Source organism: Scyliorhinus torazame, chromosome 9 (genome assembly GCF_047496885.1).
Source record: "Scyliorhinus torazame isolate Kashiwa2021f chromosome 9, sScyTor2.1, whole genome shotgun sequence".
NCBI lineage: Eukaryota > Metazoa > Chordata > Chondrichthyes > Carcharhiniformes > Scyliorhinidae > Scyliorhinus > Scyliorhinus torazame.
Genome location: NC_092715.1, coordinates 111,457,030 through 111,482,174, shown reverse-complemented (window position 1 = coordinate 111,482,174; position 25,145 = coordinate 111,457,030). Strand labels below are relative to the sequence as shown.

The window sequence follows — 25,145 nt, the reverse complement described above, 5'->3', positions numbered from 1 at the left end:
CATTGAATGGCGGAGCAGGCTCGAGGAGCCAGATGGCCTCCTCCTGCTCCTAGTTCTTATGTTCTTATGAATACGGAGTCATCCCAAATGGCCTCCAGAATCCTGGGTCAACCTGAGACAAGGTCAGATCCCCTCATGGATTAGCAACAGGCACTTGGCAGCGCTGCATCCATTCCACAGTGTTTTGAGTCCTTGCCAGCTCCGTGCAGCCTCGGAAGCCTATCGGTACCGGTAGATTGTGATAGGTCTAACCACAGAATCTTGGGGGTGATAGTGAGGATCCCAATCTTGGGAGGTTCGGCGCAACCGCTGCCGCTGTACCGAGTAGAGAATGTGGGGGTCATTCGTGGGGGAGTGCATATTCGTTATGGGAAGGTCCCGCCGTATGTCATAGTGCAGGAGCAAGCTGTGGCAGGCATTGACCTCTCGGGGTGTCGGAGCCGGGGAGCACAGGTAATCTTGTGTCCTCAGCACATGGGCGCTGGGGTACGGCCTCAGTGCGGGTTCAGAACTGCTGGGGCAGAACCTATAAATTGCACCATGGAGGCGATGGCAGTGAGCCATGTCAGGCCCCAGGTGGCATATATAGGGAGTGGGACATACTGTGTAACCACTGAAGCCCAACAGTATCAACACGGACCACAGCAGTGGTGTCCAATACTGTACAGCAGCTTCTGTTTTAAACCGAAGGCAGAGGTCCATGTGGCACAGCAACGGATATTGCCCATTCCAGAACCCTCCTCAGTTCACATCTCGGTACAGGAAAATATCAGTGACCTACAGCAATATGTGGCCCGGTTCGGGTATGATATTCCCCCCGTTAAAGAAAATTTGAAAGTATTATTGGAAAAAGTAGAACTGCCAGAGACATTTCTTCTCCCTTGAACAGAGGGCCCATGAGACAGAAGGGGAGATTGCCAACATAAAAACCCCCGACTGGTGGAACATGGGTTCCTGGATTGTGATCCCAGCCTGGATTCGTATAGCCTCCCATTTGTTAGTGGTGTTCCAATTGTTTCTAGTAGTGTATCTGTGTTATTTTAGTTGTAGATTCAAGCAGCGGAGGAAGAGGAAAAGTTTACAGCGGGCTCTCGGCCGAAGACGGATTTACAGCCCAGAAGGGGAACCTTTAGTATCGAACATTAATAAAGGGGTTCATTCCCCGCTTGCTTGTGAGATAAATGTAAATGATTGTATCCATACATATTCGCGGGTTTTGTTTCGATTTAATTTAATTATTGTTGCATGTACAATGACCCTTACGTTTGGGGTCTCGGTGAAATGTGTGTTTTACTGTGGGGTTTTTTAAATGTGGAAATGATTTGGATTGCTTTAGTATTGCTCCCTTTTCAATGAAATATGGGGTAGTTTAGATTAAGGGAACTGTCCTGGGAATTACAGTTTCGCAAGTTGCTGATGCGGTGCTGGCAGTCACTACAAGAGGAATTTTTGTTGCCCTCAACACTTTTATCGATACAGTCCAAGCAAGTGTGGATGTATCGAAGGGGCATCTGTAAGAATCTCGGGCAATCCCTGGTCCCCTTGAACTGCGAAACCGGACTTTAACCTCAGAAACTGTAAAATGGACACCTTTCTTGGCCAAATTTTTCCCAGCAAACTTGGCTTGCAGGGCTGTCTGTGAGTGTGAAAGGAATGTTTGCAGCAACCCCCCTGGACTTACAACTCATCAGTAGACAGACAGCACTAATTGGATCAGCAAAGAGCACAATGGGAATGCTAATAGCCCTGAAACTCCCCCAGCCAAGAAACAATGCGTTGGTAAGAACTCCTTACATATGATAATGACCTTGTCTCCATCGGAGCTGAAAAAGCCATCAGCATAATCAGGTCATAATGGCAGCAATCGCGAGCGAATGGCAGACTCGAAAATCCCATCTTCTTAACGAGGTGTAGAAGACTGCGATCTCCCAGGACAATGGAGCGGGCAGGAAGCAGTTTACCCTGGAGGGAAACTGCCCGGAGACTGGAGCTGGCTACCTGGACCTATCAGGAGAAGGGGCGGGACCTGCGGGAACTTTGAAATGCTAACTGACATGCTCACACAAAAGAAGCTGGACTGGAGCGAAAAAATGTGGATTTTGGACTATAAAAAGGGTGGTCAAACGGCCATTCGATCTCTTAGGATCTTCTGCTCGTGCTGAACTCTCTGCTCCTGCGACATCAGCCTTGGATTGTAAGTATCCCGCAGCAGCTTGCGAAGCTCCCGGGACTAGTATAGTGGTTGAGGCTTTGGGGAAAGGGGGTGCATGCTCCTATTTTGTCCTTTTAAAAGATTGCTAAAATTGTGTATGTAAGTTTTACGTTGTACTGCGATAGTATTCCTTCCATAGTAATAGTCATTAAAGTATAAGATAATTGTGTGTTTTCTGTATTTGACGGTGGGATTGGGGATCTCCCCCACCGTCGCTACCTCTACGGGGGCTTCCTCCACTACCACCCCCTGTTTTTCCCGGGGCTTGCTCTTGCCGGCCCTGCTGGGGTCGAAGAGCTTACACTGGTTTACGTGAAACCACCTAACCCTCCGAGGAAGCTGGACTGCATAGACCATGGGGCTGGCTTTGTCCACTATACTGTACGGCCCTGCGTACAGTGGCTCGAAGACCCCCACCCGTGCAAAATTTCTGACCATTACCTGGTCCCCAATGGCCCATTCATGGGTGGTGTGGGGCTCTAGCAGCAGTTTGTTCCTTCTGTGTTGTGCCCCCATGTGGCAAGCTGCCTGCCAATTTATTTCTTTAAGCTGCTCCAGCAGCTTCCTAGCAAACTTGTCCCGGTTTACTTCCCTCAGCTGTCCTTCTGCCAGGGAAGGCACCATTACATGTCCTCATCACTCTTCCTGTCATGAGCTCATGCGGGGAGTACCCTGTGCTCCTAGACTGGCTCGCCTGGATCCCCATTAACACTAAGGGCAAAACCTCTACCCACCGGCCGGGAGAGTTGCCCGTCTCCTTTCTCAACCTTTCTTTAATGGTCCGGTTGAGCCTCTCTACAGGGCCTGAGGATTGGGGGTTATAGGCCACATGCAATTTGGCCTTAATCCCCAGGATCTTTAGGGTTGCCTGCATAACCTGCCCCGTGAAATGACTCCCTTGGTCCGATTCCACAAACTGTGAGAGTCCCCACCTAGAAAACACTTCTCTGACCAATATCTTAGCGGTGCCCGCAGCGGTGGCTGTTCGGCAGGGGAAGGCTTCCACCCACTTTGAAAATGCGTCCACCAGCACCAGACAGTACCTGTGCCACCCCCCCCCCCCCTACAGCGGTGGGAAGGGGTCCAATGTAGTCGATTTGTATCGACTGCCAGGGTCCCTCCACCCTGCGAATGTGCCCTAGCGATATCTTCCTTTTCTTGGGGTCAGGGTTGTTGGTGACACACACTAAACAGTTCGCGCAGAAATCGCGAATATCCTCCCGGAGGCCAGGCCACCACCCTACTCTCTCCACCCGCTGCCAGGTGGTCTCAGGACCGGGGTGTCCTGCTCCGGGGCTCTCATGGGCCACCTCTATAAACTCCCTGCGGTGCTGGGAAGGCACTATCCACTGGTCTCCCCTAAAGAGCATGCCCTCCTTCAGGGTGATGTCTTTCACCCCGTAGGGTCCCTCTACCTTCTCCTGCCTACCCAGGGCTGTTATGGCTTTCTTTAACTCGGGATCTTGCCCCTGGACAATGGCCAGGTCGGGGGCCAGGCCCGTTCCTCTGTCCCCCCTCTGAGGCTGTCCTGTAACTGCTGCTACTTGTCCCTCTTCGTAGGGGTCCCAAGCTATCCCAGTTCTAGCCCCCTCTCTAGCCAGGCTGTCCGCTCTCTGGTTCCCCTCACCCCGTGGCTCGGTTTTGGAATGGGCTTTGACCTTATGAATATATCGGTCTCCCACAACAAATCCATATAACTGGGAATTTCTTCAAAGCTGCTCCTCCTCCACTGCGTTAACTTTGCCAGAAATGTGGTAGAATCCAAGTTTACAAACATAAACAGGGGGCCAGATTGTCCGTTGGTTGGCGCTGAAATCGGGAAAAAGATTGGGCGGAGAATAGCTTCCGACGCCAGAATCGCGGCAGGCGGCGATTTGACGCCAAATCATGATTCTCCGCCACCTCAACAACGGCGACAATGTGATGCACGCCATGCGTAGTTTAAACATAATTTGCGTATCATTTTTGGGCCCACCCGCGATTATCCGCCTCCGATGGGCCGAGTTCCCGATGGCATGGTCCACCTATGCTATTAAAAATCGTGAACCTGGTGTGGTGGCTGCTGATCGAGAGAGAGGAGGTAGGACACAGAGAGGAGTGACTGCGGGCCGCCGGGCCAGACACTGGCCGTGCTGGCTGGGCCCGAGGGGGCGAAAAGGGCGGGTGAGAACAGGCCGCGTGGGGCAGTGTCCTGGCACGGACCGCCATACAGTGGACATCTTGCTGCGCACCCACTGACCACCCACCTTAGCCCCTGGTTCTGCAGAGTGACACCGGCTGTATGGTTGCACTCAACAGCATCATGCAGCAGAGGTGGGATGTGCTGGAGGAGGAGGATGAAGGCCAGGCCTTGTTCAATGAAAAGAATGCAGGGGAACCCCCGCCTTCACTCCCTACATGAGCACTACGGGTTGGGGGCCCTGGGCTGCCAGTAAAAGCGGGCCTGGTCCATGGATGGAGGATGATGACAACCCACTCTGCGATGACCTCTGGTGCTCCATATCATTTGGCAATGTCTGACTCCTGCCCACGGTAGCATTCCCACCATCCACCTGGGTGAGATCCTTGCATGCGAGCTGGTCATTCCATAACACGGTCCCATCGAATCCCTGGGGTGGCGGTGATGGGGACGGTCGGAGGCGGGAGGGAGGGTGGGGAGCATGGGCCACCCTCAGGGCTTGCACCATTCACCCCTCCCCCCCCCCCTCCAACCAGCACAGACCAGCCCACCCCTCAAACCCATCAGACAGAGCACCGGGACAAGTTGTAACAGTGATAACAGGTGTTTATTGTGAACAAATATATGCAGGTTTGTGCCCTAGCCCCTATAACTCAACTGTGCCCTGCACACGTGCCAACTCAACTGGCATCTAACTTTCTGGCCTCACGGACCCTAACGCTTCATCTAGGTGGATCCCCAGACGGTACAGCAGGAGTGAAGGTGGCCTGCTGTGACACCTGCCCTGCAAGAAAGGACCCCGTGTGCGGGCATCCTCTGGTACGACCGGTTCTGGATGGACCTGGCTGCTGCTTGGGTGTCCGACGAGGTGGCATGGTGGCGCCCTGTTCTGCCCGCTGCCCAACAGGTGCACCAGGCACAGGAGCGGGGGAGTCCAAGTCCCCTGCGGGAGTCACCGGCACGGGCCCCGTAACCTCCTCCTCCCTTGGGGTGCCCGATGGACCCTGAGCTACTCCATGGGACGGGGGTGCGAGCAGAGTTCCCCCCTGAGGCTCCCCAGCCACTTGCTTCTGCCAGTCCGGAGGCCTGCTCTGGTCTCGACCAGAGTCCACACGCTCACAGCCATGGAGCACAGGGAGTGGACAATCCCCGTATGGAACTGCGCCACATCACGCTGTGTCTGTGCCACCACCCTGTGGGTCTGTGCCATCTGCCTCGGGGACTGTGCCATCTCCCTGTGTCTGTGCCACGTTGGAAAGCACCTGGGCAATGTCACCAACGTTCCCAGCCATGACCTGCTGTGACTGGGCCACGCTCAGGAGCGCCATGGCAATGTCCAAGAGGGTCTGGCATATGGCTGCCTGTGAGGCGACAGATGTGTCCTGGGCCTCGGCCAGCGCCTGCACGGTAGCATTGTGGATAGCACAATTGCTTCACAGCTCCAGGGTCCCAGGTACGATTCCCGGCTTGGGTCACTGTCTGAGCGGAGTCTGCACATCCTCCCCGTGTGTGCGTGGGTTTCCTTCGGGTGCTCCGGTTTCCTCCCAGAGTCCAAAGATGTGCAGGTTAGGTGGATTGGCCATGATAAATTGTCCTTAGTGTCCAAAATTGCCCTTAGTGTTGGGTGGGGTTACTGGGTTATGGGGATCGGGTGGAGGTGTTGACCTTGGGTAGGATGCTCTTTCTAAGAGCTGGTGCAGTCTCGATGGGCCAAATGGCCTCCTTCTTCACTGTAAATTCTATGTTCGATGTATGTTAGAATGCCCCAAGCCTCGGACATGCTGATCCATGGCCGAAACCATTGTCCCCGGACACCATTCTTGCGGTGTTGGCCTGGGTGGCATGCATGGCCGGGCCCACCTCCTGCTCCTGCGGTTGGACTCCTACACCTGCACTTGCAGGTGCTGGAGGCTCACCGACAACCCCTCATGTAGTCCCTGGCTCTGCAACTGCATATCCACCCTCGTTGGGACTGTATGTTCCAGAGGCCCGTGACCCGCCTGGACAGCAGCTAGTTCCTGGGGTTGGCCTGCCAACCGACCATCCACCCTCTTGGGTGCTCCTCCACCTGCTGTAACAGGTCAACTGTGTGGTGAGCACCAGATAGTGCCCCAGGAGACCCTTCACTAAAGTACCCAACCGAGGTGAGTGTCTCTGGGATGGTGGAGGATGTTGGAGACGGCTGTGACGGGAAATCACTGTCATCCTCCGACTTGAGCTCCGAAGTCTCCTGAGTCTCGGCCAGAGTGCTGGTGGCCAAGCTGCTCGAGGGGGGGGGGGCGTGTTACGGGTATGTGTGGGAGGTGGGAGGGGTGGTGGGTTTAGTGCCTGGGGCACAGTGCTGCCTGCTCACCCTGGCTGCCCTGAGGAGGTTGTGAAGCTGCCCACAGCGCTGACCATCTGCTACCTGCACCGAGGCACGACGAATGGCGGCGGCTAGCTGGTCATCCTCCTCTCCCCCACGGCGTCCAGGAGGGTCTCCACTTGCACGTGCGTGAACCGTGGAGCTGCTCTCCTTACAGCCACCTTGTTGGCTGGCTTGGTATGTGTGGGGGGAGAATCGTTTATGTGCAGTTGCAGCATGTCAGCCTGCTGAGTGTCAATTACGGACCTGGTGAATCCCGCACCATTTTTCATTAGAATCGATTGTGTTCCACATGGCACCGATGCTAGCCCCTTAATAGCAGCAGAGTCAGTGCAGGTGATATCGTAATCGGCAATCGGCCGGAGAATCGGGGCCGGCAGCAAAGCTCCGCCCTCTCCGAAATGGTGTAACTGTGTCGCACGGTGTTGCAACTTCGTTGGCGTGTCACCGGCAGGCACTTCTGTGATGCTCCGCTCCCGATGGGTCAAGTTTCGAACCGTACGGAACTCGTGTGGTCTCATTGGTCGGGAACCTGGTGTGGTGGCTGTGGACTGTGTCCATTGCTGCCACACTCGGTCGGGTCCGTGCCGCTGGCCAGGGGGGCTTTCGTGAGGGCTGGGGGGACAGGTGGGGGGTGGCCAGGGGGTGGCCTGTGGGGTCGCGGATGGTGGGTCGGGACTGCGCACAGCTGGCGCCAAGTTATACGGTGCAACCGCTGCAGGTTGTCGGCGGGCGCATGCGTGGCCAAGGACACGGCCATTCTTCGGTCGTTTTCACCGCGGGAGCCGGGAGTTTCACCTAGCGCCGCTGCTAGCCCCTCACCGGTCCCGGAACCGGTAAGGAGTTGGCACCGATTTTTTCCATCGCAGAACTCCCACAAATTCTCCGTTGCAGCCGGCACTTAGCCGCTGAAACGGAAAATCCAGCCCGAAGTCTCAGAAACGGAGACACCAGCCCACGGTCCTTCATAGATTACATAGATTACATAGAACATACAGTGCAGAAGGAGGCCATTCGGCCCATCGAGTCTGCACCGACCCACATTAATCCCTCACTTCCACCCAATAACCCCTCCCAACCCTTATGGACACTACGGGTAATTTAGCATGGCCAATCCACCTAACCTGCACGTCTTTGGACTCTTCACTCTCCCAATTAAGTTATTGTGACCGAGTGGGCATAACTCAGAGGAATGACTCAATCCCTGGTCTTGATAAACATGAGTTAAATTCGAATCCAATGGTTATCAGCAGTAACACCAACAGTTTCAGTGTCACTATGGAGATCTTGGGCGCGATCTAATGGAAAAGTTTTGAAGTGCGGTAGCGAGCGAGAATTGCCGGGGGCATCCCGATGGCAAACCCATCAGGACCAAGACCGGTATCTAATGCCAAATAGAGCCAATAATTCCCCATGGGCTTCATGTCGGAAGTGATTATCCCGCCAGCTGATTAGCCTGGTCCGCCCTCGGCAGCTCCCCGCTAACAAGGTGGAGCAGCACTTAAACTGATCCCACAGAACAAACCCCAGAGAGTACGTAGATCCGCCTCTATGATTCGGAGGCCGAGCTGGCTAGACCATTGGAAGTGGTGGAGTCCCCCGAGTGAGTCAGAGGGTCAGCCAAAGGGCAGCCAGTGCTGCCTGGGAGGCAGTGGGAATGGCAGCGGCCATCAGCACGGCGAGTATAACCAGGAGGACCACCACCCAGTGCTGCATCGGGCCACACGGGTGAACTGGCATCGGCCCCTGCCACCAACCCCCTCACCCCAAATGACCATGTGTTTGCCCACCCTGTGGCCCAGTACACCTTGGCACCCACCAGCATACCACACCTGTTACCAGCAGATATGCCCACATCTGTCCCCCTGCCATGCCCCCCCAACCCCCGGCGATGCATGAAGTGTGTGGCTTACAATGCCCGCTCTCTGTCCCCGCAAGAGAAATTGGCCCCTAACAGACGGGAAAGGTCCCAGACGGGTGGTGAGATGCAGGACATCAGAATCCTCACCCGCTATGAGGAACAGGCCACGGAGGTCACAGGGGTGGCCGAGGACAGATTGGTCACCAACATCTAGATTGGCTTTCGCTGCAGAGCTGAGTATACACCGGTCCCCACCCAGATGACCTATCACACGTGTGTTGTTCATGCCAGAGATAATGATCCTACCCTCTCATTGATCACATGTCTATTCTCCCACAGGATCTCCATCTGATGGTGCCGGCCCATCCCGGATGGCGTCCTGCCTACCATCCAAGATAACACCCCGGAGGAGAGCACTAAGGATTTCCACCATCAAGGCATCACCCTCCACCAGACATACCTCGGTGGGCAAAAGTAGTGGACAGGCTTCTGGGGCACAATCTGGTGAGCACCACACAGATGCTAATGCACATCAGGTAGAGGCAGGAACATCTATGGGAGGCAGCAGTCTGAGGTCCCAGTCCGATGTCGAGCCTCTGAACCAGGTTATCCCAAAGCTGATGCAGATTCCAGGATGCGGCCATGGCTGGGGGCTTTGAGTGCATGTCCCTATTGCTGGGAACCATGTCCCTGATGCAGTTATACCTTGCCGAGGCATTGAGGAGTATGTCCCAGTCTCAGGAGGGCATTGCCGAGGCTCTCCATATACCAGGTGGACATTAGTGAGATACTGCAGAGTGTGGACTGGTCACAGAGGGGCATCATTGGGGCTGTCAACACCGTGGTGCAGACAATGGGGAGCCATCAGGGCTGAACAGCCAGATGATGAAGTGGCCTCTGGAACTCGCTCAAACGACCAGCAATGCCTGTACACTTTGGGCCATCATCGGCCTCCCCCTTTGGGTCCCTCGCAGGCCTTGATGGACGCCTGGGTCCTCAGGGTGTGGGGTGGGCCCCTGTAGATGGCCTTGAGCCTCTGTTGCGCTGCTGCTGCCTTCTCTGGTGTCTGGTCGCCAGGACTGCCAACACCATCGTGAGGGCAGCTGCTGCAAGGTCCACAATATCATCCATTCTGTGATATCTGTAAAGAACTTTAGAGAGTGAGAGACCAACAATCAGCTGTGGCATTCATCCCGGTACACTCAAATCCTCCAAGCCTCCCCACCCTTACGCGTCCGCCTTCTCTCAGGGTCCCTCAGCACAACGAGCCAGTTGTGCTGAGAGACCCCGCCCTGCACTGGCACCCCAGGCCACAGCAGGGGGCCCTGGGCACCAGACCCCAGATCCCAGACCCCAGAACCCCGTCGGGAACATTATTTGGACTGAGCGCAGGTCCCCACCCCCATCCACAAACCCACACTCTGGCCGCGGGGATCTCCCCAGTGCTGAGGCCCAGCTCTTATGTGATTGATTGCTGCCTCTGTGGTGTTGATGCCTCCAGTGCCCAGCCCTCACGATCTGATTGGGATGCTAGGCAGTAACACTCGCCTGCGACATGGCACGTCTATCCACAGGGATCCACTTGGGAGCTGTGGAGTGTTCACAGAACAAACATGGCCAATTCCCTATTAGCAAGAGCCTTCAGCTGTGCAGCCAGAGACCGCCAAGGTCAGCGGAGGTTAAATTGACCTGCACCATATTACCACAGATAGGGCCCTGTCCTGGAAGTGTTCGGTGGGAAGAACAGGCAGCATCTAAAGGTATGGGGCGGGATTCTCCAGTCGCCGACGCCAAAATCACGTTTGGCGATCGGTCGGAGAATCCCTGCTTCTGACGAAATCGGGGGCGGCGCCGGTTTCACGATGCACCGCCCCTCCAAAGCGGTGTGCTCTGGGAGTATGCCGCAGGCCGTATCGGCTGCCTCAAGATGTGGCCTGAGGCCCTACCCCCGATGTTGCGCCCCCGACCGGCTGAGTTCCCGACGACGTGGGTCTCTCATGGTATTACCTGTCGGGAGGTCGGAGTGGCGGCTGCGGACTCAGTCCAGCACCGCCACAGTCGAGAGCCGATCCACAGGCAGGGGGGGACTTTGGCAGGGGTTGGGGGCACTGTTGCGGGGTGGTCCAGGGCTCACGAGCCGGCCAAAGGGGGGGCACTATTTTGCAGGCCGGGTCCCGTGCGGCCTGCGCCATGTTGCACGGCGCGGCCGCTGCAGGCTGCTGCCGTGTGCATGCGCGGCCACGGACCCGGCAATTCTCTGGGCTGTATCGTCAGCTAGAGCCGGGTGCTCTACGCTGCCTTCCTGCTCACCCCCAGCCAAACGGAGGATAGGTGGCCATTTTGCACCGGATTTTCGGCCATAAAAGGCCACCGTTCCCACCCTGGCGTCAAGGACATAGCCTCAGAATCGTAGAATCCAGCCCAAGGTATCTAAAGCCCCTGGTATGGGTATACCCGTCTGGGGGCTGACATGTTGGATCCACGGGCACTGAGTCCCTCCCCCCCCCAGCCCAGGGACAACCCCCCACCAATGGCGGCAAGCCCCCCCCCCCCCCCGACCAGGGCAATCCCCAGGGCTCCCCCTCCCTGCCCCAGTGCCCCCGGGCTGATTACCCAATTTCTAAGGTGGCTACTCACTTCCCCCGATCGTCACAGCAGCCATTGCGCTAGCTTCACAATTTTAAATCGGTGTGCTTAAGGATGCCTGCGTGACCACTCGCTGGAGTGCCGGTTAGGTAACGCGAGGCTGTTCAATAGGGGTCCTTCCCTTTAATGGGATGGAAATTGGCCTTAGTTGGTGATTATTGATTTCCTGCCACATTCCAGTGGGATCCTGATCTCACCGACGGGAGAGGGGCGGTTTGATCGGAAACTGAGCAGTGCCCAGCTCAGCTTCCAATTTCGGCCTCTCCTGGATCTAACCCACTGGTGCGGATTCATGCCCGGCGTGATGCGACCATTAGATCGCGCCCATTAATTTGCTGGAGGAGGGTTAAATTGGGCAATGTAGTGTCCATTTTCCTAGCAGTACGTGGCTTCTTTCGGACACAATATGGCAGGCAGGAACTGTACGCACACCTCTGACTAGAAGTGCAGTGCTTGCCATAGTGGGTCAAGGCAAACACGAGGCTTTCATTATCCATGTCTGGAGCAGACAGTAGGGTATTTGCATATGCAAATGAGGGCCATCGAGCCTGGTTCAAGACTGTTTGTTTGTCCTGAAGCAGTCAACATCGTGCGTGCCAGAGGAGGTGAGGGGGCAAAGGTGGATGTGCCACAAATTTAACCCTCACAAACAAAACAGTTTGCAAAAGCAAAGTACTGAGTAATTCTGCTGCCATTAATTGGGGCATGGTATTCATAATGGTTGATCATGGTATTCATAATGTAAATGACAAACGTCAGCCAACAGACTGGTAGCAAGTGTCACTTTTAATCTCAGTTTGTGGAAAGATTCAGCCATACCTTTAATATCTATCTCTCTCCATTAGAGCTCATTGCATTAAATGCAGCTTAGCGGTGTAAAGTATTGTTTATTATGGGAAAAATTTCTCTGGCAAAATATCTCGTCCATTTTGCAGATACTTGAACATTTAAACAACTGTCCACACGTTTTGGTGACTTCCTGCAGGTTTTTAATTTTGATTTTATCAGGTAGATATGCCCTTCTAATGTTGCACTACATTCCTTGTTGTGAGTTGACCGTCTGGTTTTTTTTCCCCTCCATTTATTCCTCCTTATCTTCTGCACAAAGGATTATGTTGCATTCTTCCAAGAAATCAACCATGATTTGAAATCAAAGTTTGTTGAACGATTGTTTCCACAATTCTATCGTCATACTGTGAAAATGTTGCCTAGATTTTCTATTTTCTTTTGACCTCCTTAATTTTATAACCCAGATGAAGAACATTTTTTGGTTCTAATGCCTCGATAACTCTGAAAATTTTAAAGATTTCTACCCATTTCTGAGTAAAATCCGAGTGTAGGAGTTTATATTCTCAACCTTGCAGTTCACAAATTAGCCACGTAGTCTTCCTGCAAAATCCCTCCCGCCAGTCATTCCAAGGGAGCAGCTATCCACTGATCATCACTCAGTCTGCCATTAATTTTGCAAAAGTTCACAGGAGCTCCAGTTTGGCCTGCCATCACAGAATTTTTATAGAACGGAAAGAGTCCATTCAGCCCATCGTATCTGCACCGTTTCTCCAAATAAGCAATTTACTTCGTGCCATACTCACACCATCTCCCCATAAACCTGCACATTTCTCCCTTTTCCGATACCACCCGTCAGTGTTTCGATTCAACTGGCCTCCACCACACTCTTGGGCAGTGCATCCCAAACCTTAGCCGCTTGCTGCGTGAAAAAACTTTTTCTCACATTGTTTTTGCTTCGCTTGCCAAAGACTTTAAACTCATGCCATCTCATCCTCGATCCTTTCACGAGAGGGAACAGTTTTGCCTCATCTACTCTGTCCAAACCCCTCATGATTTTGAAAAAATTGAACCAATTGTTGCACCTTCTGGATATAGACGACCATCAAACAGAACAGAAGGCAATTTGCGATATGGAACCCAAAACTGAATACAGTTCTCAGTCTGGGCAAGTTCAAATGTAACCTTTTCAAAATTTTTCCTTCACCTTGCAACTATGCTTATTAATATTTTACTTCTTTTTTGACCACCTGTACACACTGAACAATTTTTACCGATCCATTCATCAAAACACTAAAATCCATTTCCTGCTGCAGGTTATTGTTTGATATAAACCTGACATTCTCGATTATTCTACTTAATTTCAAGACTTTTCACTGTCTGTGTGGAACTCTATCTGAATTCTGTCCACACATTAACCTAACCCGTTTGGCCTCACTTGCATTATCACAGATTACTGAGCGCATAAAGGTCACTATATCCGATTTGCAAACTTACACATTATTCCATCCTCTAAGTCACTTCTAAAGCTTATTAACAATTTGACTCAATCATCAACCCCTGTTGAACTCCACTGCCAAACAGTTTTCACTCTAATACCCCCTGATGCACCGCTAACCTTTGCTGTCCATCTTTCAACATAAACTAATCAAGTCAAATCCTTTACCATCTATCCCTTGGGCACGTACCTATGAAATTAGTTTGTTATGTGGAACAGTATTAAATGCCCTGTTGAAATCTGTTCTTTCCACTATTCTATTACAATACTTTTGGAGTTATTGTATTTTCCATTGTATTCTGCTCAATTGTCCCATTCATATCTCTTATCAGATGCTTGGCATTATTTTGATTACATATTGATAAATAAATAGCAATTACAACTTGCACTTAACATAGAGAAACAACCCAACGTTCTTCAAAGAGGAATAATATTAAAAGAAGGACATCAACCTGAGGAAAGGGATATGAGAAAGAATAGCCAACAACTTCAACAAACGTGATTGCAGGGGCAGGCTTGGAGGTGGAGTGGCACAGGGATTTAGGGAAGGAATTCTGGGTTGTAGGGCCTAAGAACCTGAAGACACAGTCACCAATGGTGGATGAGGAATTGTGATGGGGTATGCCCAAGATATCAGGATCATTCTGTGGTTGTAAAGCTGTCACACATAGAAACGGATGATTTAGTCGAATCATGTTTATTGCCAATGAGAAGTAGCCTTAATCCAATGTGCTTTGCCTATTCCCATGTCCATTTATATAATAGTCCTTTTATTTAACCACCGATCTAACATCTGCAATTTCCCCCTACTCCTTGCCTGTACATTTCAGAATTTTATTAAACTTACTTTTCTCCCTTCCGTAACTTGCTTTGTTATCTGTTAGTATGCTCTCCCAACCTCAATTAATTTCTGAGGCCAACTTCTGCACAATGCAAAAATAAAATGTTTTTTTCTCCACATTCTTCCCTTTAAATATGTCTTTCCATTTCACTTGGTTTCATTTTGTTCCTTTTTCTTCCAATTTTTTAATCAATTGTATTATCTGTTCCAATTTTGAATTAAACCTTAAAAGTAAGTGCAGGATGTTCATCATAGTAGGAATGTTGTAATGTAAGATAAAAATGGATTAGGACCTTGGTCTAAACTTCCTTAAACTTTCCGCAGATGTGCTTGCTCGGGCGTAATGGCTTTGCAACAATGGAAAATCTGAGGAAATTCAGGGCCGAATATATTTTTGCAGTTTTTCAGATGCCTGCCCAGTTGGTGTCAAACAATTTATTTTCAAATCCTGAATTTGCATGTAAGCTAAATTTACAACTCATCCACCATAAAATGTAATTCAGATCTTACCGTCACACCATTTTGTTTCAGTAAAGAATCCAGTCAGAATCATGAAAAGTTGAGGGCTGTTACCTTTTAATTGTTGACCTGTTTAATTTGTTTGATGACATCCAATACTCTAGCAGTGTTAAAATGTGTGAACGGTAAACTTTCAGTTCATGTTTATTTTTCCCGAAAACCTCATCTGTGCATTCAGATAGCATTGAAAACACAACAATGATATTTTCAGTGTTGAAATAAACTCACCTCTTAGAACTCAGTGAACTTTTGCCCTATTTGGTGATCACACTTCAGCACACGATACCAACAAACTTCGCTAATTTTCAATGCAAGGACAAGTATATCAAACAGTAAGCAGATGAGTTCACTGTCAGAAGTAACCCATTATTATTTGTGGATAAAAAATATAGGATAGGATTGTAGTATCAACTTTCTGTTTAACTGCAAACATTAATTAATGTTTAATTAATTAATAACCCACTGGCTATGCAAATAGATTTTATGCTGATAATGTCTGAAAGTCAAAAAGCAACAAATGTTGGCTCGGAAGCAATTTTCTCAGCACTCTTTCTGTCGTTGCCTGATTAAAATGTTTTAACATCATCCAATATAACAAATGCATCTAGCAAATTAGTCTGACTCCAATTTGCTGCTCTTCCTTGTCTAGATGATGCATTTAAAAAATCAATATTGCACTGAATGTTGGTTGCTGTAAAGAAGACATGTGAGAACTTTAGTCAATTTGATTTTGTTTCTTGCTTTTAAAATAACATTATTAATTTATTTAATATCCACTAACTAAATTAGTTTGTGCCTCATGGGCATTAATTCCGGTCCTAATGTGACTGCAATCACGATAACCCTAATGAAGTTCTTAGTGCTATTTTTTTATTTAATAGATAAATGAAGGTCCAGCTTGCTTTTAAATTCATTTTCATTGATTAAAACTAAAATCATGCATTTCTTTATTTGAGTTGGGATGTCGAAGCTGTGCAAGTCAGCAGGCACTATGTCTTAATTCACCCTCAGCTTCCAACAAGCTGACTGACCACCAATACTCCATTTGTGCAGCTGTCTCCTAAAGGTGACTGAACCGACATTAACTGATCGGCCTGTGCTGTACATAGAACATAGAACATACACTGCAGAAGGAGGCCATTTGGCCCATGGAGTCTGCACCAACGCACTTAAGCCCTCACTTCCACCCTATCCCCTTTATTCCCGTAACCCAACCTAACCTTTTTGGACACTAAGGGCAATTTAGAATGGCCAATCCACCCAACCCGCACCTCTTTGGACTGTGGGAGGAAACCGGAGCACCCGGATGAAATCCACGCAGACACGGAGAGAACATGCAGACTCCACACAGACAGTGACCCAAGACGGAAATCGAACTTGGGGCCCTGGAGCTGCGAAACAACTCTGCTAACCACAATGCTACCATGCTGTAGTTAGATACTAGCAGTTCCACATAGTGCATTGCTGGTTAAGTCACCCTGCAGAGATACCTTGGCAACAGAATAATGAAAGCAGTCATTTTAAATTACCTAAAACTATGGGCGGGATTGTCCGTCCTGGCAGACCCATTTTCTGGTGCGGCGCGCTCCCGTCGGCAGCGGGATCCTCCGTCCCGGCAGCCAGACAAGGGGATTTCCCATTGTGGCCACCCCCCGCTGTCAGGAAATCTGCGGGAGTGAGTGCACTGCTGGCGAAGCGGAGGACCCCGCTGACAGAGAATCCCATCCTATATCTATTTTCCAAAAAAGGGAATTGGAGCATTGTCTGAAAAGGAAACATGTGTAGGTCTGCGGGGAAACTCGGGGGAATGAAGCTCACTGAATTGCTCGTGTAGAGGGCCATCACAGACATGGCAGGCTGAATGGCCTCTTTCTGTGCTGTCACCATTCTATGATTTAGTTCAGAGGTGCTCGGGAAAAGTCCTGCTTTTAACCTCGTACAGCCGAAAGAAATGAAAAATCTCCTGTGCTTTTCATGACCAGCAGATGCCCAAAAATGCTTTACAGCCAATGAAATACTTTTGAAGTGTAGTCACTTGTCAAGGACAGGAGGGTGTTTAAGTTAAAACAGCCCTGAGTTATCCCATCACCATTGTCTGGAAACAGAAAGATGTTTTTGAGTTTTGATTTCCTCTTTTATAATTGGTGGCCTATTTTCCCCAACCCCTCAGTTTTGGAATAATCCAATCCCTATTAATAACCCCACAGTTAATTTCAGTTAGAGTAAAATCAGATGGTGGGGGATGAACGCACACATGAGTACGGCCTCAACCGGGATCTTGGATTCATGTCGCATTACATTCATCCCCCACCATCACGCCTGGGCTTGCAAAATCCTACCAACTGTCCTGGCTTGAGACAATTTGCACCTCTTTAACCTGGGGTTACCCCTATCTCTGGATCTGTAAAGACTTAATTACCTGCAAATGCTCGCATTCAAAGCATTGTTTTGCATCTCTGACTTTGTCTATATATATGTTTCTGGAACATACCTCTTCATTCACCTGAGGAAGGAGCAGTGCTCCGAAAGCTAGTGTTTGAAACAAACCTGTTGGACTTTAACCTGGTGTTGTAAGATTTCTTACTATAAAATTAGGAAGGGCGTAGATAGGATAAAAGCAGGGGGGTTGTTTCCACTGGCGGGTGAAACTAGAACTAGGGGGCATAGTCTCAAAATAAGGGGGAGCAGATTTAGGACTGAGATGAGGAGGAACTTCTTCACCCAAAGGTTCGTGAACCTGTGGAATTCCCTGCCCAGTGAAGCAGTTGAAGTTACCTCGTTAAATGTGTTTAATGCAAAGATAGATAGATTTTTGAACAGTAAAGGCATTAAGGGTTATTGTGAGCGGTGGGTAAGTGGAACTGAGTCTACAAAAAGATCAGCCATGATCTTATTGAATGGAGGAGCAGGTTCGAGGGGCCAGGTGGCCTACTCCTGCTCCTAGTTCCTATGTTCTTATTGAGTAGGGACTGGTACAGAAGCTCAGACATTCCAGCCAAGGACTGAGCTGGTATGTTGATGGAAAGTTGCAGACTGCCACCTTTAGCCTCACAGGGCAATATTACAAATCCCCACCAGTTTGTGGGGGGGGATTCAAGTGACGTAACTCTCATTTCTTCTGCTTGGTTTAAACAAAGGATGTACATTCCTGGTCTGGAATTTTGAGATGGTTAATATTTTATTCATTAATAAGTTGACCAGAAGTTTCAAATCCTTTGTTCTCAGAGATAGATCATCTCCATTGGCCAGACCCTGCCTTGGAAATGTGAAGTATCTTTGTGTATTCCCTTTGCATTAGATTTCTGCAGTGACAGATGCACTGGCAGACCTTTAGAGGAACTGAGGTTGCTGTGGTTTTTGGAAGGCGGGACGTTCCCTTTGTGTGAGTCGTAGCCAGTTATGGTTTCAGGAAGCGTCCATTATATTTTTTAAATATATGTTATGAAGTAGCCAGGATGATATAAATATAGGGCTGGATTCTCTGTCGGTTGATGCTGGAATTGCATCACAACCTCACAATCAAGGTCAGAGCCAGGTGCCCAGCAGAATGCCATGTTCCGGCCCCACAATAGCAACGTGAATGCGTTCCATGCTGTGCGCTGGCGTTGGCATGTAAATTTTACAGTAAAAGCTACTAGCGTCTCATTAACTGTCCCGACCCGGTAGTCTCCGGCCTCCCACGATGCTCCGCCTCCGCTAAGTGGGAGTGGCCATGGCGAGGTTCACTTCTGGTGTTTAAAAATGGGGACGAGGCACCTTGGCTGATGAGGGAGGGAGAGGAGGTGAGTAAAGTTTCCAAAGGCGCAATGGTGGGCTGCCAGCCAGTTGTACCGCTGGCTGGGGGAAATACTGCCAGGGCCAGAGGGAGTAGCGGGGTAACCAGGAGAAGGGCCTTGGGATCGGTCTCGCTCTAATGTGTGTTCCTGAACTCAAACCAAGGCATGGGATCTAACCCCCTCACCTTGGAGACTTCAGTGAGCACCGTTCAGTGCTGGTATTCACAAACAGGAACCAGACAGAATGGCATTCATGGGGATCTCCCAGGGGATTGGAGGCCCCCAGGTGCTTGCCCTCTGGGCAGGGTGGCACCCTGGCACTGACAAGTTTCCCAGATGGTGATGGCAGGGGTACTACCAGGGTGCCAGGCTTGCACTGCCATGCTAGCATTTTTTATGCATTGTGTATTGGGCCTGTCTCCTGGCATGTATCTCTGTGGCTACCTGGTCTCTTGCCTTCTCATCATGTGTCATGGGAGTCTCCTGACCCCTGTGGATACAGAACATCTCTCCTCCTTCCCACCTCCCCCACCAAGGTCTCCTGTTTGAAAACTTTGGTGGCTGTTCCCTCCAATGGGCAGTCCTCATTGTTTGTTACACTGCACAATGCTGAACGGCCAAATCCAGCAGCCAGAATGCATCTTCCCTTTAAGTAGTGTAGGCGAGCTTTAAATAGTTCTAGAAGATAACAGTATTGGGCTGCCTGCGGTGATGTGCGCCCCTAATGAAGAACAAAGTTACAACTGGCTGCACACAGATACCATGGTAATAAGAAGGCAGCATGCTATTTTTATTATATTGAATGGGCAGAGAGCAATCATGCATCGTGAGTCTTGTGCCTGTTTTTGGGGGCTATCTAATTTAATCACCCCATGATTCTGATCTCTTCCACATATCATGTAAAATTTAATTTTGCTATAGTTACAGGGCTTTTAATGAGGAACATGTGGTAAACCACTGTGTTCCTATATTAAGGGTTGTACGGTAGAACCTGCACTACAGGTTCACCTGGGCCCCTGCATGCTAGCTCCGCCCAGTAGCTGGGTTATAAATATGCGTGGCCTTCAGCTCGCAGCTATTTTGTCAGCTGCTGTAGGAGGCCAGACTTCAGATACTAATAAAGCCTCAGTTTGAATTCAACTTCGTCTCCAGCCCAATTGATCGTGCCTCAATTTATTAGTATCTGATTCAGAAGATGGACCTCCAGATTAAACCAGATCAACTGCAGCTGGATCCACACGCAAGCGACACCAGAAAGGACTTTCAGCACTGGCTAGCTTGTTTTGAAGCGTATATCAACGCGGCGCCGACCCCTGTTCCAGAGGCTCAGAAGATTCAAATCTTGTACTCCAGACTCAGCTCTAAAATCTTCCCGCTGATCCAAGATGTGCCCAATTACCCTGATGCTATGACTCGACTCAAAGAGAGTTATGAGCAGAAGACGAACACGCTCTTCGCCAGACCCGCGGTCGCAACGCGTACTCAACTACCGGGTGAGTCAATTGAGGACTTCTGGAGGGCCCTGATCCCACTAGTTCGGGACTGTGACTGCCAGGACGTTACAGATAAGGAGCACTCAGATCTCCTTATGAGGGACGCTTTTGTAACTGGGATTGGGTCCGATGTTATCAGGCAGCAGCGCCTAGAAGGGCCTCGCAACCTCGCAGAGACTAAAACACTAGCGCTTTCCATGACGGTCGCCCTGCGCAATGGGCAGTCCTACGCCCCCAAACGCGCGGCCCACTCCTCCTACGCTTCATGGGCCCCACAGGCAGCCGCCCCAGCGGGGGCGCTACCACTCAATACTCCTGCGCTACGTGCCAGCCAGTGATCTCAGGGGGCCCCCGATGCTATTTTTGTGACCAACAAAGATACCCCCGCCAACGCTGCCCGGCCCGCGCTGCCCTTTGTAAGGCCATCGGGAAGAAGGGCCACTACGCAGTGGTGTGCCAGGCCCGCTCAGCAGTAGCGGTCGCCCCCACCCTCCCCCCGGTCAGGGACAATGGGCACCGCTATCTTCCCCTCCCCCGCAGGCAATGTGCGAGCAATGGGTGCCGCCATCTTCTCCCCCGCACAACACGTGCGTTTCATGGGTGCCGCCACATTGCTCCATCCCCGCAATGTGTGTTCCATGGGAGCTGCCATTTTGTGATCCTCAGGATCTCCGGGCGCCGCCATCTTGTCCACCCCGCAGCACATGGAGACCAACGGGGTTTCAGGATCCCGACGCTGCGGCCGCCTCACTACCCGACGATCAACCACGACTTGAATCCATGGTAATCGACCAGTCCAGACCACACACTCTGACCAACGCATCCACCAGCGTGAAAGTCAACGGTCATGTGACCTCCTGCCTACTGGACTCCGCGAGCACCGAGAGCTTTGTACATCCAAATACGGTAAGGCGCTGCTCCCTTAAGGTACACCCTACCAATCAAAGTATCTCCCTGGCCTCTGGATCCCATCACGTAGCGATCCGGGGGTACTGCACGGTCACACTCACAGTCCAAGGCGTAGAGTTCCACGGTTTTCACCTCTACGTCCTCCCTAACCTCTGCGCTGTACTTATACTTGGCCTGGATTTTCAGTGCAACCTCCAGAGCCTGACCCTTAAATTCGGAGGACCCTTACCACCCCTCACTGTATGCGGCCTCGCGACCCTAAAGGTCGATCCTCCTTCCCTCTTTGCCAATCTAACTCCAGATTGCAAACCCGTCGCCACCAGGAGCAGACGGTACAGCACCCAGGATAAGGCCTTCATCAGGTCCGAGGCCCAGCAGTTGCTTCAGGGGGGAGTCACCGAGGCCAGCAACAGCCCCTGGAGAGCTCAAGTGGTAGTGGTTAAGTCTGGGGAGAAAAATCAAATGGTCGTGGACTACAGCCAGACCATCAACAGGTACACGCAGCTCGACTCGTACCCCCACCCACACATATCTGACATGGTTAACCAGATTGCACAGTACCGGGTTTTCTCAACGGTGGACCTGAAATCCGCTTACCACCAGCTCCCCATCCGTAAATGGACCGGCCATACACCGCCTTCAAGGCAGACGGCCGGCTATATCACTTCCTTAGGGTCCCCTTCGGCGTCACCAATGGGGTTTCGGTCTTCCAAAGGGAGATGGACCGAATGGTCGACCGGTACGGTTGCAGGCCACGTTTCCGTACCTAGACAATGTGACCATCTGTGGCCATGATCAGCAGGACCACGGCGCCAACCTCGCTCAATTTCTCCGCACCGCCACTCTCCTCAACCTTACATATAACAAGGAGAAGTGTGTGTTCCGTACAAACCGCTTAGCCATCCTTGGCTACGTGGTCCAGAACGGAGTTCTGGGGCCCAATCCCGACCACATGCGCCCCCTCATGGAGCTTCCCCACCCCCACTGCCCCAAGGCCCTCAAACGCTGCCTGGGGTTCTTCTTGTATTACGCTCAGTGGGTCCCAAACTATGCGGACAAGGCCCGCCCACTCATACAGTCCACTCATTTCCCCCTGACGGCAGAGGCCCAACAGGCCTTCGCCCGGATCAGAGCTGATATTGCCAAAGCTGGATTGCACGCTGTAGACAAAACACTTCCTTTCCAAATAGAAAGCGATGCATCGGACGTCGCCCTAGCCGCCACCCTCAACCAGGCAGGCAGGCCCGTGGTATTCTTTTCCCGCACCCTCCATGCCTCCGAAATTCGGCACTCATCCGTTGAAAAGGAGGCCCAGGCTATCGTTGAGGCTGTGCGACATTGGAGGCATTACCTGGCCGGCAGGAGATTTACTCTCCTCACTGACCAACGGTCGGTAGCCTTCATGTTCAACAACACACAGCGGGGCAAGATCAAAAATGACAAAATCTTGCGGTGGAGAATCGAGCTCTCCACCTTTACCTATGAGATTAAGTATCGCCCTGGCAAACTCAACGAGCCCCCAGACGCCCTATCCCGAGGTACATGTGCCAGCGCACAGGTAGACCGACTCCGGACCCTGCACAACAGCCTTTGTCACCCAGGGGTCACTCGGTTGTACCACTTCATTAAGGCACAAAATTTGCCCTACTCCATTGAGGAAGTAAGGATGATCACCAAGGACTGCCAGGTCTGTGCGGAGTGCAAACCGCACTTCTCCCGGCCGGACCATGCGCACCTGCTGAAGGCCTCCCACCCCTTTGAACGCCTCAGTGTGGATTTCAAAGGCCCCCTCCCCTCCTCCAACCGACACACATATTTCCTCAGTGTGATCAATGAATACTCCCGTTTTCCCTTCGCCATCCCATGCCCCGACATGAAGTCTGCCACCGTCATTAAAGCCCTTAATTCTATCTTCACTCTGTTCAGCTTCCCCGCCTACATCCACAGTGACAGGGGATCCTCATTCATGAGTGATGAGCTACGCCAGTTCCTGCTCAGCAGGGGTATCGCCTCCAGCAGAACGACGAGCTACAACCCCCGGGGTAATGGACAGGTAGAAAGAGAGAATGAGACGGTGTGGAGGGCCGTCCAGCTGGCCCTATGGTCCAGAAATCTCCAGGCCTCCCACTGGCAAGAGGTCCTCCTTGATGCACTATATTCCATTCGCTCATTACTTTGCACTGCTATTAACAGTACACCGCATGAACGTCTTTTTGCCTTCCCCAGGAAGTCCACATCTGGGGTATCGCTCCCAACTTGGCTCAAAGCTCCGGGAACCGTGCTTCTCCGTAAACATGTGCGGCTCCACAAGGCGGACCCGTTGGTGGAAAGGATGCAACTGTTCTACGCAAACCCACAGTATGCCTACGTGGCGTTCCCCGACGGCTACCAGTATACCGTCTCCCTCAGGGACCTGGCACCAGCAGGTTCTGCCCCCACACCATCCCCGTTGCCCCGGCGCCACCCTCCCCTCCCCCGCCTCCCCCATCACCCCCCCTAGGACCGTCCGTCCTCCCCCTGCCCACCCCCGTTGATGAAGAGGATTTTGGCACGCTCCCGGAGTCAACTTCGACCACGACAGCACCAACATTGCCGGCTCCACTCCATCGGTCCCAGAGGATGATCAAGGCGCAGGACCGGCTGAACCTCTGACCGGCCCACCGGGTGACCAGAGACATTTTCTTTTCACTGTTCTGTAAATATTAAAGATTGCGAATTGTATATAGTTATCCACCACCCCCGCCGGACTCAATTTTAACAGGGGGTGAATGTGGTAAACCACTGTGTTCCTATATTAAGGGTTGTACGGTAGAATCTGCACTACAGGTTCACCTGGGCCCCTGCATGCTAGCTCCGCCCAGGAGCCGGGTTATAAATATGTGTGGCCTTCAGCTCGCAGCTATTTGGTCAGCTTATGTAGGAGGCCACACTTCAGATACTAATAAAGCCTCAGTTTGAATTCAACTTCGTCTCCAACCAAATTGATCGTGCCTCAGAACATAGCATCGTTGGAACACTGTTAAAGTCGCAAAGTTCAATAATAATATTCTCCAGGAGAGACAGACCAATCAGGTGGATTTTTGACAGGCTTTGAGAAAATACAATCTGCGCGTTTTTCTTTTGTACTGACAACCACCAAGTGATTTAACATAATTGACATAATAAATATTTCCATCAATAAGATTGGAAATGTGTAACAGAATGTAGACACAATTGTTGAAGACCACAATAAGCTGCAAATAATTCACTTTACATTCATTCAATAATTCTGTCTACAAAACCTGCCAGAAAAATGTAGAAATACTAGATTAAATGAAGACATACAGAAAGGGAGTATTAACTGAGCAGGCAATTGCTAGAAAGATGGTACTGTTTGAAAACAGTAAATAATCCCCAAATCCCACATCTAAAAGAGATTACATGGAATACCAACAGCAAGTTGCGTATGTTTAATGGCATTAAATGTATTGAAAGAAAGAAACAGCTTTCAGAGGATAAATTCCAGAGGAATTGAACGTGGACCATCTGCAAGTGATTATGTCAGGTTTACAACTGTTCTCTTCAGAGTATTTCATATAATGTGGAGAAACTGCAGATGGAAAATCCGGCTACACATTCAGGTTATCATTTTATGTATCTCCAGAAATAATATTGTGCTGTCTTTTGCAATGCAATGAGCAGCATGTAAGTGAAACAAACATGATTTAACCTTAATGTTTAGAAAGGTACAACCAAATATATTTGTGGGAAAGTGAGGGTGTGGAAATGGAGAACAGAGTCAGACCTCAAGGGATGCTGAATTCAAAATGGATGTTTTCTGAGCATAAACGATTACTGCAGTCATTGGAGACTTTACTGTGTGATCTTTATCTGTATCTGCAATGTGTCGGTAAATAGAATTGCAGCACTCCAATTCACCATTGAATGTGAAACAGCTCAAGGCACACCTGAAGCAGAGTTCCCAGCTGAACCAATGGATGCAACGTCAGGGTTGAAAATTGCATTGCTGATAGCCCAACCCACAAATTAATGCGTTGCTGAGCATTGATCAGACAAGCAG

The 25,145-nt window shown here is 50.8% G+C and overlaps 1 long non-coding RNA gene across 2 annotated transcripts; it reads left to right on the top strand.

Moving 5' to 3' along the window:
* The first annotated feature begins 2,124 nt into the window (after positions 1-2,124).
* LOC140430018 (uncharacterized) lies at positions 2,125-15,148 on the top strand. 2 transcript variants are annotated; one of them, XR_011949277.1, is made up of 4 exons: positions 2,125-2,194; positions 8,957-9,121; positions 12,199-12,271; positions 14,713-15,148. It is a non-coding gene; the product is annotated as an uncharacterized lncRNA (long non-coding RNA). The 2 variants fall into 2 exon arrangements; XR_011949278.1 differs by lacking the exon at positions 12,199-12,271 and having other exon boundaries at positions 2,128-2,194.
* Positions 15,149-25,145: the final 9,997 nt, after the last annotated feature.